Genomic DNA, 19005 nt, shown 5'->3' with positions numbered 1-19005 from the left:
TAACAATCCCATGATGTACATACTGCTAAGTCTCTATTTTATAGATGGAGAAACAAAGGCACAGAGAGGCTAATGCAGAGAGCATCAGAGGCAAAATGTGAGACCAGGTCCTCCTGATTTGTTATGAGGGTCTCTGTCTACTCCACCATGTTGCCTGTAAAGAACGGGGTCAATCAGGGGTGATGAATCCCTCAGACGAAACCTCAGAGCCTCATGTCTGATCCTTTATTATTGAGCTAAGTCCCCCGAATTGCCCCCATGGAGGGCGACTTTATGACAGACTCAAGGGGAAAAGATTCTCACCTGCCAAGATGGTATTTGAGGATACTAGTCCCAGTCGCCTCCATTTCCTCATCTGTAAAATGAGCTGGAGAAGGAGAAGGCCAGCCTCTCTAGTATTTTTGCCAAGAAAACCCCAAATGGGGTCATGGAAAACTGGACACAACTGAAAATGACTGAACAACAAAAACAACAACAAAACAATTACAATTATGACAGTGACTACTACCACCACTACCACTACTACTACTACCACCACTACTATCATAGTACTACTACTACCACTATTACTACCACTACTACTACTACTACTACTACTACTACTACTACTACTACCACTATTACTACCACTACTACTACTACCACCACCACTATCATAGTACTACTACTACCACTATTACTACCACTACTACTACTACTACTACTACTACTACCACCACTACCATAGTACTACTACTACTACTACTACTGCTACTGCTACTACTACTACTACTACTACTACGACTACAAGTCCCATTAGGTAGCGTGTTAGAAAGTCTAATACAAAATGAGACCAGTACCCCAGACAGACTGAGAAAGGATTCTTCATAATATGAGGGCCTATTGTCCCATTAATTTCTCCTGTTTAGAGGGGGAGGGAGGGAATGGGAGTAGAAAGAAAAATTCTGGACTGGCAGCTAGGGCTTTCTCATTCCTCTGAGGGAACATTCCCAGAAGGGTCCTGGAGATGGTACTGAAAAAACAAAAACAAGCTGGTTAATAGGAAAAGTAGCATGACTGTGCAGACTAGTCTTTTAACTGAGAATGGATACATTCCCATTTTTTTTCCCCAGTCGTTTACGGTATTTGTAAAGTTCCACCCTCCTCCTGCCCTCGGTTCCCTTTTGGAACCTCTGAAGACCATTCAAGGCTTTACAGGAAAATCTACACAATGTCCTAGTGGTGTTTACTTCCTGGTGTAGTAACACACATGTGGATTCCAAGAAAGAGATCTCAGGATCCAAAATCCCAAGGGTCTGAGAGAAGGAGGATTTCTGATCCAAAATATCTGAAACAGAAGTTGTATTTGCAAACATGTGAGGCCGTAAAAATCATCCTGTCTAAGGAGAGCCAACATCTAGGGCTGTTTTTCTGCAGAATCTGAGATGTAAAAATCCAACACAAGAGGCTTTAGACAATGTAGTCTTATACTGTCAGGGCTCTTGGTACATTTTAGACTCAGATCTGGTACCTGACACAGGCCTTTGAGGGCTTTCTAAGTAAATAATTGGAAAAATATAATACAACTTTTAAAAATGCTTACACATCATCGTAAATCAGAAGTATACATAGACATACACACACCCACACACACACATGCGCGCGCGCGCACACACACACACACACACAGAATGTGTCAGATGCTTAGACCATTTCAGCTTTCTATTTCAAAATAACCCTATCAGGTTCTATCTGAAATGACTTGAATGAGACCAAAGTGGTTTCATTTATTTTTATTTGTGTTTTTGTTTGTTTGTTTGTGGTCACTGAGCATCCCTAATTGTTGAGGGCCCACAGGGTTCGCATAGAATTGTTGATATTGAGATGAGAAAGAAGCTAGAAACTATTATAACCAGTGGCATAATTCTCTAGGTGCCACAATGTTTCTGCCCATATAAAGGGTCTGAGTGTATAGCAAGGTGTCCAGGGAGGACTAGCACTTCTGCTTGTCAAGGGCTCATCAAGCCCTTTTTGGGCCGCTTGTCCACCTTTCACCCACATCTCACCTGTGACTCCAAGAAGCTGCAGTATTTGTAGTGGCCACACCTTCATAAAACAGTCTTGGCAGATGGGCTAAACCAGGCTGAGGGTAACTGACAGGCCTCAAACCCTAGTGAGTTAGGGGGCTGTCTATCCCAAGCATGTGAAGACTTTTCCTCTCGGAATGGGTGGACAGCAACAATTTGTTCCGATGTCCGTGAAGATGGCCGAAGTGGGGGCTGTGGGGTACTGAGAGCTTGGTCAAACATTGAAGACTAATCCACTGCATAGCGAGCCATTGCCAGTTGTCCTGACTTCTGTCCTGCCACTGGACTTCAATGACTCTGGAAGAAAGAGTGAGGCTGGTGTGACTTTGTGCAACTCTGCCTCACTTAGATCCAACTCACAACTCAAAATATCACCCCATGATGACATTGGTCCCCTTAGAACATGAAGGATGAACAACAAGCAATGTGCTGCTATTGAAAAGACACTGGTGAGGAAGAGAATTGGGAATCCAAAATTTTAAGAAACAAATGTTAATTTTGTTTACATGTAATTGTGAAAAATAATAAAGTGTAAAAAAAGACAGCAGTGATAAATGGGATATAGATGGCGCAGTGGACAGAATGCCGAGTCTAGACTCAGGAAGATACCAGTTTAAGTCCCTAGATGTTTCTTTTCTTTCTATATTAAAAAATTACAATTCTAGCAGACAATTTACATAAATCTCCCTTTAATTTAATGTGACAACTTTCCATGATAAATTGTTTAAAGAGCAAATTAGTTAAGAATGAAATGAAATAGACAATCAAAAAGACATCACTCCTGATTTTTTAAAACCAACATTAACAAATTAATTTTTAAAAAACCAAAAATGAGACATTTGCAAGGGGCATTTTCTCAATGTTTACTTCTGCTAGGGTCTTTCTCATTGTTGTGCAAATATTAGAATTGCATTTAGGTACACATCTGCCATGATATACAGCTTCTTGGACTGAATATTTTATTTATTTATTTTAGGTCATAAGTTTAATTCTTGTTTTTAATGTACGATTTTAATAGTATTTTATTTTTCCCAATTATATGTAAAAACTATTTTTAGCATTCATTTTTACAAGACTTTGAGCCCCAAATTTTTCTCCCTCCCTCCCTCCTCTCCCCTCTTCCTAAAATGGTAGGCAATTTGATGTAGGTTGTACATGTGCAATCGTGTAAAACGTATTTCCATATTATGGACTGAAGACTTTAATGTGTGATATCATTTTGGCATAATGTGTCCAGAGCAGTGTTGCGACTCTCAGTTGTGGTCCTCTTGTCCACGTGGTGGAAGCATGCCATGGCAGATATTGTACTGCATGTCCTCTTTGGAGATGTCTGATTTGGAGACAGTGGTCAAGGACCTAGAACCACCATCACCATAATTAGATAGCATTGGGCAACAGTCATGTCCGAGAGTCACTGAACTATTCTCAGAGACAAATGACGCACTCAAGAGTGGGAAGAACTCTTTCAACTGTGAAGCCTTTATGTTTTTGGAGGCATCAGCAACTGAGAAAGTACTGTCATGGCTGACCCCAGCCAAGCAGCTCCCACTGGCAAAGAAACTGACCCATGAACCCTGTCACTACTTCTAGTACTACCAAATACTGACATGGGTTGACCCAGGGGTGGGGAACCTGTGACCTTGAGGCTACATGTGGCCTTCTAGGTCCTTGGATGAGGCCTTTTGACTGAGTCCAAGTTTTACTGAAACAGATCCTTTTATTAAGGGGATTTGTTCTGTGAAGTTTGGATTCAGTCAAAGGGCTGCACTTGAAGACCTAGAGGGTCACATGTGTCCTCGAGACCTCAGATTCCCTATCCCTAGGTTGACCAAAAGTTATGTTGGTACCCCATGTGGTGACACTGGCTGGCTTTTCATCAACTTATTTAATGTAGGCAAAAGTACCCTACATTTGAAATCATAAGATCTAACAGCCATCAAAACATTGTTGGTAATCCAGTCCAAACTAAAGACAGGAGGATAAAGTGACTTTTTTATGTTTTATTCACCTATCATTCATTTGCAGGCTCAAAGTAGCACACAGACATTAGTTGAAGTCCATTGCTCACAGCGAATTTGTCATAATGCTTAATAAATGCTTGTTTCCAATGAAAAGGAGGGTGTTGCAAATGGACCATGTCCTCTATAGCTTTCATTTTCAAAATGTGGTCTGTGGACCCCTGAGGCCTTTCAAGGAGTATGTGATATTAAATTTATTTCATATTAATACTAAGATGTCTTACTTTCTAATATGGTTAGATATAATCCATATAAATAGATCCTCTTTGGGGGAATCCTCAATAATTTTTAAGTGTAAAGGGGTCCCATGACCAAAAAGTTTGAGAATTGCTGTTCTATAGACCTTGGTCTGATGGATACAAGGGTAAACCTTAGAAATTAAATAAAAGATGGTGTAAGTAAAAAGTAAAGGGAGTGACAACAGACTTTTGAAATGAACTTAAACTCTTAGACCAGAACTGGACAAGATATTTGCTTGCTCTAAGAAAAGTTTGGAAATTACAGTTCCTCTTGTCTTCTCCTCCCTTTACCATTTTACCAAGGATTTTGGTTCTTCCCTGTGACATATATGATAAGCCATTGCAAAGTAAATACCTACATGCCACGGAAAGTGTAGCTGTCTAGATTTTAAAATCGATAGTTATAAAAGGGTCAATGAATAGAATCAGGAGGGCTTGGATTCAAATCTAGCTTCTGACCCTTACTAGCCAACACATGTCTCTTATCCTCTGTCCCCCTCAGGCAATTCTATTGGACTTTAATGTACTAAGTCGTAAGTTGTTATCAAGGGAGTTTTCATACCTGAAGTTCCTAACATCTGATGTAACGACAGATACTTTTGTGCAAACATATAAAACTTTGATCAAAAGTCATATTCAAATGCATACTTTGTATTCTCTTCTATCTGTTGCACTCTGGGAGTCTCCCCACCTCACTGACCTCTATTTCTGAATGTCCCCCAGATTAACTGGGTAGTAATAGGAGGCACAATGAACATAAACATTAATGTCATTTAAAAGAATCACAAAGAAAAAAGTCACCAATGTTGGCCAAGCCCTGTCCATGGGAGAAGATTTCTTTTAGCTAGGTCAGTAATCTCCAAATTTTTCTGTTTATGCACTCTAATCACTAAAAAATTTGATTACACAACCCCAATATATATATACTTACTTATCAATTATATAGAGGCGGTCATGTAGCAGTGGTTAGAGAGTCAGTCTCAGAGATAAAAAGACTCAGTTCAATTCTTGTCTCTGACACACACTGGTTCAGTCAGGTAAAAAACATTTCTTAAGTCCCTACTATGTGCTAGGTACCATGCTAGGTGCTGGGATTATAAAGAAAGGCAGAAGATAAACTCTTCTCTTAAAGGGTTTACAGTCTAGTTCGTTGTATGGCTCTGGGCAAGCCAGCTGATGTCTCAGTGACTCTGGGCTGCTCTCCAAGACAATAACTCATAGAAAATTTGCTTACTTACATTAGAAGTTTCTTCATTCATGAATACCCTATAGCATTAAAATCACAAGTCTAGTCCCTATCCAGAAAGTATAAATACATATTACTATGCTAATTAATAATTATATAATTCTAAAGCATACAAAAATAGATTTTAAAAGGATACGATAAAGATGAAATTGTATTTTGATCTTGGAGTCATTAGTAAGTGACCGAAGTTTATTGAATCATGGAATGATATGGTCAGGTAGATGTTTTAAGAAAATCACTTTGGCATCTCAGTGGAAGATGAATTGACTAGTGGAGACACTTGTGGCCAAGGATACCAGTTAAAAAGCTATTGTGAAAGTTCAGATAAGAAGTAAGGAGGCCTGACCTAGGGTGGTGGTTGTGTGACAAGAGAAAGGAGGGGACAAATGCAAGTGAGATCTACAACTGGTGGATATGTAGGGTGAGGGACAGTGAAAAGTGGAAGATGATGCTGAGATTGCAAACCTGAGTGACTAGAAGGATGGCTGTGCCCTTAATAGAAATAAGGAAGTTTGAAAGGAGTGGGAGAAGAAGAGGGGGTGGTGATGTGGAAAGAAAGATAATGTAATAAGACCTCTGATGCATATTGCAACCTATCTATGCCTGTTCATACTGGGAAATTCACTCTTTCCCATTCAAAATGAAAAATGTGGAGGCAAGCTCTTACTCATAGATCACTACCCTGGAACCAGAGTCCACCCTTTGGAGAAAGCTGACTCATGAGGTAATCTTATGAAAAGAGAAATGAGTTAGATTGGGGGCAGGACATAATTTCCCAGTACCACTTAGTGGTTTAGGCTGTAACTCCCTTGAGGGGCTGACACCTAGTAAAACATGAGGGAGGTTGGACATTTTCACAGTGGAATGGGGGAATGTTGAAGGATAAGGGTAGGGGTGGTTGTGTTAGAGACAAGCCCCAGAATTGGTTATCACAAGGAGGATTTATTGTGACCTACCTTCTAACCCTCACATTGGTCAATGACTGACTCCTTAGAGTAAGGCTACATTCCACTTGGTGGTCATGCAATGACTCCTACTTTAGAGACTACTCATCTAGATCCCATGTGTCTGTTCTCAAGACAAATTGCTTCTCTAGTGTGACAACGGTGAATTCCTTTATGTCAGGCCTACCTGCTAACATGACAGGAGCCTCGATGTGGCTCCTAGCCTTGTGTGGGCAGAGTCATTGTGTTCCTTCTTCTATTCAGGCTTGGCTTTCTCTAGAATCACAGCCCTCAGCTCTCCCCTCAAGGAAGGGGTTTCTTTAAACCTACAGGAAAGAGCAAAAGTGTATCAGAGACATCTATAGCAATTGCCTCTGAGAGAAGCCATTCTTCTGTGTAGCGACAATCCTTTGTAAAATGATGGAGTTGTAGTAGACGAACTCTGAGGTCCTTTCTGGATCTAAAGGTTTTTTGATCTAAGGCCTGGTTTTTGGTCTATTTTTGTTATCTGGCATTTTAAGTGTCCAGCATTTCTCCTCTTCTCAAAGGTGAGGTTCTGTATCTGTGGACAGGATCTGTAGTTTAATGCTTGAGTGCCCAGAATCATAAAGAAAGTGAAGAAGGCTAAAAATTTAGCTCAAGTCTGACAGTGAAGAAATTCCACAGCATCTCGGAATCTTAAGGGACCATCTAGTCCAGCCATTCTTTAACAGGGATCCCCTCTACAACAGCCTTGACTAACAGCAATGGTAGTCTTTGTGGTACAGTGGAAAGATCACCCATCTGGAGTCAGGAGGACCTGGGCCCCAATCTACCTCACATGCCAAGGTCTCTTCTGTGACCTTGAATAATTCACTTTGCTTCCCTTGGCCTCATCTGTAAGTGGAGGAAACACCATTAAAAGTTATGAAAGGGACACTTTCTGAGAAATTTGGGAGATTTGTATGAACTGATACAGACTGAAGTGAGCAAAATCCAGAGCATAATAACAACATAACAACTTTGTGACTTAAGAACTATGCTCAATAAAATGACAAACCATAATTCTAAAGAGCTGATAATAAAGCATGCTATCATGAGAAAGAAGTGATTTTTTTAACTTTTTTCCCTTGAGAGAAAGAGGCTAGTAATAGGATTGTGCAAAATAAAAAATAGAAAAGAAATAAAAGAGGACTCTTGAAGCATTTTTTAAAATGCACATAAGATCAGGGAAGAAAGGCCAGAAGGAATCATAGACAAATAGAACAGCTTTGAAAGTCACATGTTGAATTTCTTCTATACCTAAAAAGAAAAGGAAGTTATACATATCATAGGTTCACACTTTCATGTACAATCTTTTTTTTGTTGTTTTCCTTTACATATGGAAATGTTTGTTTTACTTGGTGCTTATTAAGTTCAGAATTAAAATAATAACTTGAGGAGATTATACTAAAAGGCCTCTAGATTATCTCCAATCTATCCTATCTGTAACTTGTTGGTGCATAACTGTTTGCATGTTGTCTTCCCCCATTAGACTGTGAACTTCTTGAAAGTAGGGACTTTTCTTTGCCTTTCTTTGTATGTCCAGTGTTTATGCCCCAGTTCCTGGCACACAGTAGGCTCTAAATAAATGCTTATTAACTGACTGACTGTTACACCAACTCTCAATCTGTGGATCTCCAGTGAAGGGAATCTCAGTGTCTCCCCAGGCAGTCCATTACACTTTTGTCTAGCCCTGGTTGTTGCTTTCACTTCCATAGGGCCAAAATCTTCCTCTCTGAAACTACTACATGTTTCTCAGTTCTTCCTAATCAGAACTAAAACAAGCAGAATAAGACGAATAGATCTTTGGATATGCTCTCATGTACTCCCTGAATCTCGTCTGGTCTAAGTATTCTCAGTTCCTTCAACTGATCTTTATATGATAGGACTAGAGACCACATACATTGGTTTTCTCAGCACCCTTATCACACTTCTCGGGATGTATTCCAGCTTTTCAATATCCTTCCTAAAATGTGGTGCCTAGAACTGAATCTTAAACACTCTTGGCTCTTAGGGATCACTATTTCCCTATTTAAATGTTCATCTCTTTAATAATTCATCGTAGAAAAAAACCTGGAAAGACCTGATGCAGACTGAAGCGAGCAGAACCAGGAGAACATTTTACAGAGCAACAGCAATATTGTATGATGAATCATAACTGTGAAAAAATTACGGCAGGTTTCTCTGTTAAAGATCTCATTTCTCAAATGTATAGAGAACCGAGCCAAATTTATAAGAATACAAACCATTCCTCAATTGATATATGGGCAATGGATATGAACAGGCAGTTTTCATATGAAGAAATCAAGTCTATCTATAGGCATATGAAGAAGTGCTTTAAGTCACTATTGATTAAAGAAATGCAAACCCTTTACCTATCAAATTGGCTAATATGGCAAAACAGGCAAATCATAAATGTTGGAGAAGATTTGGGAAAATTGAGACACTACTGCATTGTTGATGGAGTTGTGAACTGATTCAACCATTCTGTTGAGCAATTTGGAACTATGCCCAAAGGTCTATAAAACCATGCATACACTTGACCAAGCAATACCACTACTAGGTCTGTATCCCAAAGAGATTTTTAAAAAAGGAAAAGGATATGTGTGTGTATGTAAATACATATATGTGTATACATACACACACAAAATATTTATAGCAGCCCTTTTAATGGTGGCAAAGAATTGGAAATTTAGGGGATGTACTTCAATTGGGGAATGGCTGAACAAGTTGTATATGATTGCGATGGAATACTATTGCGCTATAATAAATGATGGGCAGGGTGGTTTCAGAAAAACCTGGGAAGACTTGCATGAACTGGTGCAAAGTGAAATGAACAGAACCAGGAGGACATGGTACACATGGTACCATGATCAGCTGTGAATGACTTAGCTATTCTCAGCAATACAATGATCCAAGACTGAAGGACTTAAAATGAAAAATGCTATCCATTTCCGGAAAAAGAAATTATGGCATCTGAAGGCAGATTGAAGCATACTTTTTTCTTTACTTTATTTTTTCTCATTTGTTTGTTTGTTTTTGGTCTGTTTTTTTTTCACAACATGACTAATGTAGAAATATATTTTGCATGACTGAACATGTATAACCTATATCACATTGCTTGCCTTATCAATTGCAGGAGGGAGTGAAGGGAAGGGAGAGAGGGAAAGAATTAGGAATTCAAAATTTTTTTTAAAATGTTAAAAATTATTTTTACATGTAATTGGGGAAAATTTTAAAAAGATATTATGGGAATATTGTATGATTAACAACTATGAATGGCTTAGCTATTCTCAGTAATACAATGATCCAAGACAATTCCAAAGGACTCAAGAGGAAAAACACTATCTTCTTCTGGAGAAAGAACTGATGAGAGTATGACTGCAGACCTGAGCATACTATCCCCCTCCCTTCTTTTGCTTCGAGTTTTCTTCCACAAAATGATTAATGTGAAAAATAGATTTTATATGGTTGCCCACGTATAACCTATATTAGATTGCTTACTGTCTCAGGGAGGGAGATTAGAAGGGAGGGGGAGAATGTAAAACTCAAAATTTTTAAAAATGAATGCTAATTGTTTTTGCATGTAATTAGGGGGAAAATAAAATATTATTCAAAAAACAATTCATTCTGGAATTTTGACAGAAATCAAAGTCATTTGCTATAGTTTATAATAACCAACCTCTTCATTTTTTGAAAATCAAGACAGTATCGTTTGGCTCATTGACTTATTTCTAAGCCCTATGGAATCTTTCCTGTCCTGCCTCATTTTTCAAAGATCACTTTTCAAAACTCAAAAATTAACATCTCCCACTTTTTTCAATATCCTTTGTGGGTGGTTCAGTTTGTCCTGGCCTGCTGATCTGAATTCACTGGAGTCAAGTAAGTGTTTTCTTCTCTCTCTCTCCACTTTTCTTGGGCTCCAAAGCCGTGGTAACCATTTTTTGTCCTACGTTTGCCAGGGTGAAGATTATCCTCCTTGGGAAAGAAAACAGATGCAAAACAAGAGATGAGTGGTTCTACCGCCTATGTATTTATGTCTTTTTCCTGCTTTGATTGTCCTGGTGTACCCAATACAGCTTTCAAGCCTCTTTTGTCGCCTTCAGCATTTACCAGTCTCAATTCATTCTTAGCTTTAGAACTTCAAACTCAAAGTTTCAATCTTTTCCCTCCATCAAAATGTTGGCTAAGCCCACTAAAAAAAATGCTGAAAGAGCTCTCCCTTGGCTTAGGAGCTCCTTCACACAGCTGATAAACAGGCCAAAGGGTGGCCTCGGATGACCCATCCCCCAACTAGTTGAGAGCCAGCTGGCCAAGTTTGTGGATATGATCGATCGTTAAAAGTTGATACCCTTTTCACATTTTTCTCTCAGCCCTGTTATTTGTCTAGTTAACTATGTGCCATGGGGCCTGTCAAGAGTGTTCAGAAAAATACTCTCTGGGTTTGTGATTCCAGAGGTGCGAGAAACAGAAGTGGGTGCCAATGCCCTCAGCCAAAAAGAACTAGAACAGGACTTGATGTCCTTTGGACTGTAATTCAGCCCAAGCCTGACAGGTGCATCAGCAGAGATGCCAAAGGAATGAGGCCCCTGGGGTTTCTTCCCAAGTCAATCTCCCATGGGAGAACCAGGGTCTCCTGGTTTCCTTACAAGGTCACCCCACAAAATATCATCCTTATTCCCTTTTCAAGAGCCTCTTCTTGATCTCTCAAGCTGTACAATTTGTAACACAGGTTTCTTAAAGAACCTGAATTTTCTTAGTGCCATTTTAAAGAAATTTACCGATCTTGTTATTAAAAAAAACCAGAACCCAACCGTTCTCAGCCATGGGGTGTGGTAGATAAAATGCTGGGCCTGAGTCAGGAAGACCTGAGTTCGAATCTGCCTTCATCTACTAACTAGCTACGTGATCCTGGCCAAGGCATTTAAACTGTTTTCTTCAGTTTCCTCACCTGTAAAATGAGTATTATAATAATAGCACATGCCTCTCAGGGTTGTTGAGATTCTCTTTTGGTTGAAAAGGCTTTAGTACAGTGCCTGGAAATGCTGTATAAATGTGAGCTATCCCTTCCACATGGTGCCTTTCCACATTACGACTTGACCCATTGCAACTTTGATACATGGTGGGTTGGCATAAGAAATCAAATGGAAATTTGGAGGAGTTTTGTAGAAACCGCAGGTGACATGTGAAGGCCAACAGACAACATGGAAAAGTTTAGAAACTCGGAAATGCATAAAATATATGTATAGTATTGAACAATATCAATACATTTTATCTTTTAATACTGTAAACACCATATAAAGGAAAAAGAAAAAAGTCAGACTTCTCTGCTGTGAAGGGAGGGCTGATAAATGGGAGAAGGTGCCACATCCCTAACTCCTATGATGTGAAAGGGATGCCTGTATTATAATAATTATTATTTATATATTTTTCGTGCTCCTCCTGGATAGCTTTCAAAGCCGTATTACACAATATACTTAAGACCCTTCAGGAAACAAGAGTGAAAACTCTAACCCTGAAGCTATCTCTTTTCAAAACTGGGGGCTTGGTTTCCCTCAATCTGGATGGGACTCCCAACAGTGATTTAGGACTCTTCTGAGCTCTTTCTGTCTGATTGCATTTTGTGATTTTGACAGTAGACATCAGGGGGTATTTCCTGGAGCTTGGAGTGGTGCTTCAAACACACCCAGGTCAAACCCCACAAATAACACTGACCTCAGCAACCCAGCCCACATGTTAAGAGATCAAATCCTGTTTTAATATATTCTCTAGTCAAGGGCCAGACTCCTAATTTTACCAAGTTAATCTCCCTTCATGTTTGTGCTTCACTCATCTTTCCATAACCATGTATCCTTCCCCCTCCCTCATATCTTCCTCAGAGATTTACTGGACCATAGATTTAGAGGTTGGAGGGATCTTAGAGGCTATATTGAGTCCCTTGTTTTACAGATGGGTAAACTAAGATCCAGAGAGGTTGGATGAGTTACCTTGGGTTGCACAGCAAGTAAGTATATGAAGTGAGACTTGAATTTAGGTCTTTCTGACTTCAAGTGCAGTGCTTTGTCAACTACTTTATGCTACCTGCTTATCAAATCTCTGAGCCTTGGCTGTTTTTTTTTAGTTAATTTATCTATTTTTTAGTTTTCAACATTCACTTCCATAAGGGAGCCTTGGCTCTTTATATTCACTCCAGAACCTTGGTTTTCCAATCACAGTAAGTCATCTTTGGCTTCCCTTCCTTGAGAAGGGAGTCTTTATCCAAACCTCTTGAGGCTCCTGAATCTCTGTCACCAGCAACATGGGTCCACATTGGTCAGAGGGATAGTAACAAGTAAGAAAAGGAAAGAGTGGATCACTGCAGTGAACAAGACTTTATGTCCCAGAAACTTGGAGTTGCACTCAAAGTAAGAGTGCTCAACCAATGAAAAGATTAAAACAAACTGGAAATCAGAAATTCTTCTCCTCTGGGTATCTATGGCCCAGCTCTTATTCTAACAAGATATTGTCCCCAGTGGTTCCTCTCAAGCTTCTAAGAATTTGAGGTAGATGGGAAAATGGCAAGAAAGAATGAGAGTGGGGGTGGGGAGTGGAGATACATAGTCTTTCCTCAACGTTCTAGATGTTAGGCCAGGAGGGGTTCTGTCCAATCCAGAGACAGAGAATGCTCCTTGCTCTACTGTATCATTTCCAGTGAGGAGCCACTCTGACAAAATGCAAAAAGTCTTTTTTTATCTAGTTGCAAAGACCAGATATACACATGAGAAGACAAAAAACAATATAGAGGGCTATATTACAAGTACCCATTGAGTGATATAGGCAATAACCACTATAAGGAATGTATAGAGTTGAAGAAGGACCAGTACCTCTGATGTGGGTGCTTGCTTAGATCTTTTCAGAACGTTTGATTTTTAAAATTTTATATCATTTCCTTTTTTACAGAAACAAAGTGTTTAATTGCAGCAAGTAAAGACAAAAGCCCTTTAATAATATTTCTCTACCATCACCACTGTATGTTTATGTAAGTGTGAACATCAATTTTTTAAATTAAACACAAACAAATGTAACTGTATACATTAAAGCTAGTATTTATTAGCAATATTTATTTCTATTTTAGGACAAAAATATTTTTCAGTTGTGGATAAGTGGCTAAATTTAGACAGAAGAGGTAAGAATACTGATGACAATGTGGTAGAAGCTTTACTACCAGGTTGTAGTATACCTAAATTGACAAGAAAAAGAAAATATGTCTAATCATTTTTGCAATATGGATTTACTTCTAATAATGATGATGGTATGGAAAAACCTCTTTGCTTAATTTGTAATGAAGTTTTGGCTGCAGAAAGCATGAAATTAGCCAAACTAAAATGACAACAAGCATGATGCAGCATACTAAGAAACCAAAGGAATGTTCTGAATGACTTTTAAAATCTTCAAATAAAGAAAAACAACATTTTGAGAAATTTGTTACTGTCAATGAAAAGTATTTATTTGCACCTTACAAAATTTCTTATTTAATTGCAAAAACTAAAAAGTCCTATGCAATGGGAGATCTCATGTTACCTGCTGCTATTAAAAATTGGAAATAGTTCATGGGGAAAAAGAATAGGGATGAAATTCATAATATTCCTTTATCTAATGATACAGTTTCCAAAAGAATTTCTGAAATTAGTAATGGCCAATTCCAGCAGATTATTACCAGGCTTAAGGGCAGCCCAAAGTTTGCAATTCAGTTAGATGAAACAACTGATATTTCTAACATGGCACAGTTGTTCATTTATGAAAGGTATGTTTATGAAGGAAGCATACATGAGGAGTTTTGCTGCCATTTGGAAGGGCACCCAAGAGGGGAAGATGTATCTTAAAGTTGAATTTTTCACAAATGAAGGTTTACAGTGGAAAATTTGTGTTGGAATCTGTACAGATGGTGTTGGAGCAATGATAGGCAAGAATATTGGATTTGTAGCAAAAGTTAAAGCTGGTGGCAATGAACATATTGCTTTTACTCACTGCATGATCCATCGGGAGGCACTTGTAGCCAAAAATATATCACCAGAGTTAGATGTTGTACTTCACGATACTATTAAAATCATTAACTTCATTAAAAGCCATGACCTTAACAGTCATTTGTTTTCAAACCTTTGGAAAGACATGAACTCCAACTATAAAAGCTTGTTACTACATGCAGAGGTAAGGTGGCTCTCAATAGAGTGAAGTTTAAACACAGTATTGAATTTGAAAGATGAAGTTGTTTTTTTTTCTGAGCAAAAATCTGACTTTGTTCATTTTTTTCCAATGACTTATGGCTTTCAAAACTGTTATTTGTCAGATATGTTCCAAAAACTCAATGATTTAAACATGTTGCTTCAACAAAAAAAATTGTAACATATTTATGTTAAAAGATAAAATTGAAAGTTTTGCTTAAAAATTTAACACATGGAAGAATAGGGTGGAAAATGGTTATTTAAAAATGTTTACAGCTGTAAGTGATTTTATAATCAAAAATAACCTTCCCAAAGATTTAATTGTAAGAGTTATAACTGATCATCTGAAGTGCCTGGAGACACAATTTCAGAAATATTTCCCTTCAAATTTTGATTCTAAAAACCCAAGTTGGGTTCACAAACCATACTCAATTAAAATTAAAAAATGTCATTTACCATTAAAAGTTCAAGAAGAATTTGCCAAGTTATCCAGCCACAGAGGTTTAAAACTTGAGTTTCCTAAAAAATTGTTAAATGAATTTTGGCTTGTGATTAAGAAAGAATTGCCAACAATTTCTATAATGACCCTAAACATACTTCTGCCATTTTGTACTATGTATTTATGTGAAGTGGCATTCTCACCATCGATGATTATAAAATCAAAATATCAGTCAACTCTGAAAAATGTTGAAGACGCTCTACATCCTGCAGTATCAAATATTCTACCAAGATTTAATTCTTTATGTAAAAATAAAGAAGCACATGCATCTCATTAGTATGCAAATTTGCTTTCATCTTTAATAAATGGTAAAATTATATGTATACCAAAGAATTGTTTTAAAATAATTTTTTATTATTTATCATCAATAGATGTTTGATTTGTATACCTATTTTATATACCTATATACCTGGGGTCGCATGAAAATTTCTCAGGCAAAAAGGGATCACAAGTGGAAAAAGTTTAAGAAGCCCTACTCTAGCCCCTTCAGTTCCTTTTAAAAAACATAAAAATCGGTCAATTCACTGAGGAAAAGGACCATCAGCCATAGCCGTAGTTTGTAGACATTGTTCACTTTCACTTTTTAACTGGTTTATTTGATGTATACACAGTAAGCTACCTAAAAGCACAGTGGGGAAAACCATGTTCTCTCTCTTCAGTTTACATTATACATGTATCTGAATTCACCTTCCAACAGAGTGAGCTCTTCAACTATGAGCTCACTGTCCTACTCAGCCACCCTTTCATTCAGCTAATCTATTCCCCAACCATGGCGCTGGCCTGGTCATTTGTATAGCACTTGGGTTAAGTAATAGATACGCAAGTCTTCTGAATACTTAATGGTTCAGTGAGCTTTTCTATTCAATCAAACCAGAAGAAAATCCAAGAAATTTCCTAGAAAAACAAATTCTCTTCTACAGCGGCCTCCTTCTCTTACTCAATGCAAAGGAAACAAGGACAAAACATATGAGGAATATTTAGAGATAATGACAACTGAAATAATCAATAGGCTGCCTTCTTACTCTGTTCCCAGTATTCTCCATCTTACACAATTTCTGTAAGCTCACATTTATTACCATCAATTAATTTTCCCATTTGGAACATAGGGAAAAAGCTTGATGCAGTAGAGATAGTACTGGACTTAGAGTTAACAGCCCTGAATCCATGTCCCCAGGTTACCACTTTCTAATCATGTAACTTTGGGCAGTTTTAGCTCTACTTGTTTCCTCTTGCCTTGGACTTGATTTCTCTCAGGGTTCTTGTACTGCTGAATTTATTATCTTACAAACTTAGGAGCAAATGGCTGTATTGGTAATTAAGATGGGCTTTTAGCACTTATTCAATCAAGTGCCCTTGAAGAGTTTGGTCTTTGTTTTCTTAATTAAATTAGGAGTTCTTGATGACCTCCTTGCCTCAAGGGAAAGCCTAGTTTACATGGGTTTGAGTTACACATTTGTGACATCAGAGACTTTTAGACCATGTGGGTTTAAGTCACATTTTTGTGATGCTTTTAGGTCACCTGGTTAAGTCACATGTGTGACTCACCTTTGACCCTGAACAAGATATATAAATCCAGAGGTTGGCATTCTCCCTTGGGGCTCTGAGCCACAGAAGGAGTGGCGCATGACTCTGGACCAGCCAATGTTATGAGCTCCCCGGCTCCTGAACTCAGATGTTGATGGTTCCTTGGTAACTATGAATTGTATTTGGTCTGTTTATAATGTATATTTGTAATTTGTTTGTATTTGCTCTGAAGTTCAGGGTGCTGGCTTTTTCCCCTGAACTAAGTGAATGATATTTGTATGTTGGTTTGAAATAAGATTGTTAACCCCCTAATGCTACTTTCCTTAATAAAGCAGATCAAAAGAACCTGTGCTGGCAGCGTCTTTGTTGTTGGGCTTGTGTTGGTCTTTCACCCCCACAACAGCTGCTAGCCATTGTTTAAACAATGGCCTCCTGAGAGATGACCACACCTTCCCAGGACCAGTTTCACCACCTCCCAATCTCCTCTCCCCTATACGTTGTTTTCAGAAGGAGAGTTGGAATACTCCTTGTTCCCCATTACCTCCTCCCGATCCCCTCAGCTTCCAGCATTCCCATTCCTCTTATTCCCACATTCCCCCATTACCTTATATTTAATGCATATGTACAGGCTGCTTTCTACCAATGAATATAAGCTCCCTAGAGTCAAGGACTGTTTCAATTTTAGCTTTATATCCCCAGAAAGTAGGACAATGCTTGGTACATAATAACCACTTCATAATTACTTGCTGAAAGAACTGGAAATTGAGGGGATGCCCATCGATTGGGGAATGGCTGAACGAGTTGTGGTATATGATTGTTATGGAATACTATTGTGCTATAAGAAATGACGAGTGGGCAGCTAGGTGGTGCAGTGAGTAGAGCACCGGCCCTGGAGACAGGAGGATCTGACTTCAAATCTGGCCTCAGACACTTGACACATGTACTAGCTGTGTGACCTTGGGCAAGTCACTTAACCCCAATTGCTCTGCCAAAAAAAAAGAAAAAAAAAGAAATGACAAGCTAGATTTTCTCAGAAAAACCTGGAAAGACACATGAACTGATGTAAAGTGAAATGAGTAGAACCAAAAGAACATTGTATACAGTAATAATAATGATGATCAACTGCTAATGACTTAGCTATTCTCAGCGATACAATGATCCAAAACAGCTCGGAAGGATTTGTGATGAAAAATGCATCTTACATCCCCAGAGAAAGAACTAATAGAGTCTGAATACAGGTCAAAGCACAATTTTTTAATTTTATTTTTCTTGGGATATTTTTCTTTGTCTATGTTTTCTTTGACAACATGACTAATATGGAAATGTGTTTTACATGACTATACATGTATAACCTATATCAAATTGCTTTCCTCCCAATGAAGGAAGTGCGGAGGGAGGAAATGAATTTGACGCTCAATTTTAAAAAATGAATGTTGAGAATTGTTTTTACATGTTATTCAGGAAAAATAAAATACTAACTAAAAAAAATAAAAGAATTACTTGCTGATTAATTATCTATAAAATGAGGGAATTGGATTAGATGATCTCTGAGGTCTCTTCTGGCTCTGACATTCTGTGAAAATAACACTTTTAAAAATAAAATCTTTATAAGTCATAATAAATGTTCAAAGAGCATCTCTTTATGAATGAAATTAAGAAGTGGAAAATTAACTGCATAGAGCTAAAAGTCTGGTTTGAGAAGCTTAGCAGAAATTGATACAGATAGTAAACAAACCTGTAGAGATTTAACCCCATTAGCAAATTGTGTAGAAGAATCTTCCTATTTAGCTTTTTAAGTGTGAATGTGCTGGTCAGGTTCAGAAAAGGTCTCACACTAAAAGGCTGTAACTACAAAGATATAGACAGTTCCCAGCACATAGTAGGTGTGTAGTAAACATGTCTCAACTGGATGATTCATATATACAAGGAAGGCATAAGAAGACCTATACACATCTGCTTAATTGATAACTACTGGGTCCTGTTCTTTGTTGAGCCCAGGGAAATATAGCTGCATACATAACTGTCCTTAGCAGGTTGGTTCTATCCAAATAATAGCAGCCTGACCCGCCCCCTCCAGTTGGCTCAAAGATCTTGCAGACCTAGATTGAGAAAGAGGAAGGGAGCTGGAATCTCTTAGAAATGTACTAGTATTGAGTATATCGGATAAGGTTATACACAGTAGAATTTCTTTCTAGCCAAAGACTGTATTCTTAGTCATTTCGTAGTCATTCTAGACACTCTAGTTGT

The 19005-nt window shown here is 38.2% G+C and overlaps 1 pseudogene; it reads right to left on the bottom strand.

The window, feature by feature from the left end:
• Positions 1–3267: 3267 nt before the first annotated feature.
• LOC118847308 lies at positions 3268–4203 on the bottom strand (annotated as a pseudogene).
• Between the last annotated feature and the right edge of the window lie 14802 nt (positions 4204–19005).

The sequence above is a fragment of the Trichosurus vulpecula genome, chromosome 4, assembly GCF_011100635.1.
Source record: "Trichosurus vulpecula isolate mTriVul1 chromosome 4, mTriVul1.pri, whole genome shotgun sequence".
Classification (NCBI taxonomy): Eukaryota; Metazoa; Chordata; class Mammalia; order Diprotodontia; family Phalangeridae; genus Trichosurus; species Trichosurus vulpecula.
The sequence above is the reverse complement of the archived record's forward strand: the minus strand, read 5'-3'. Positions and strand labels throughout refer to the sequence as shown.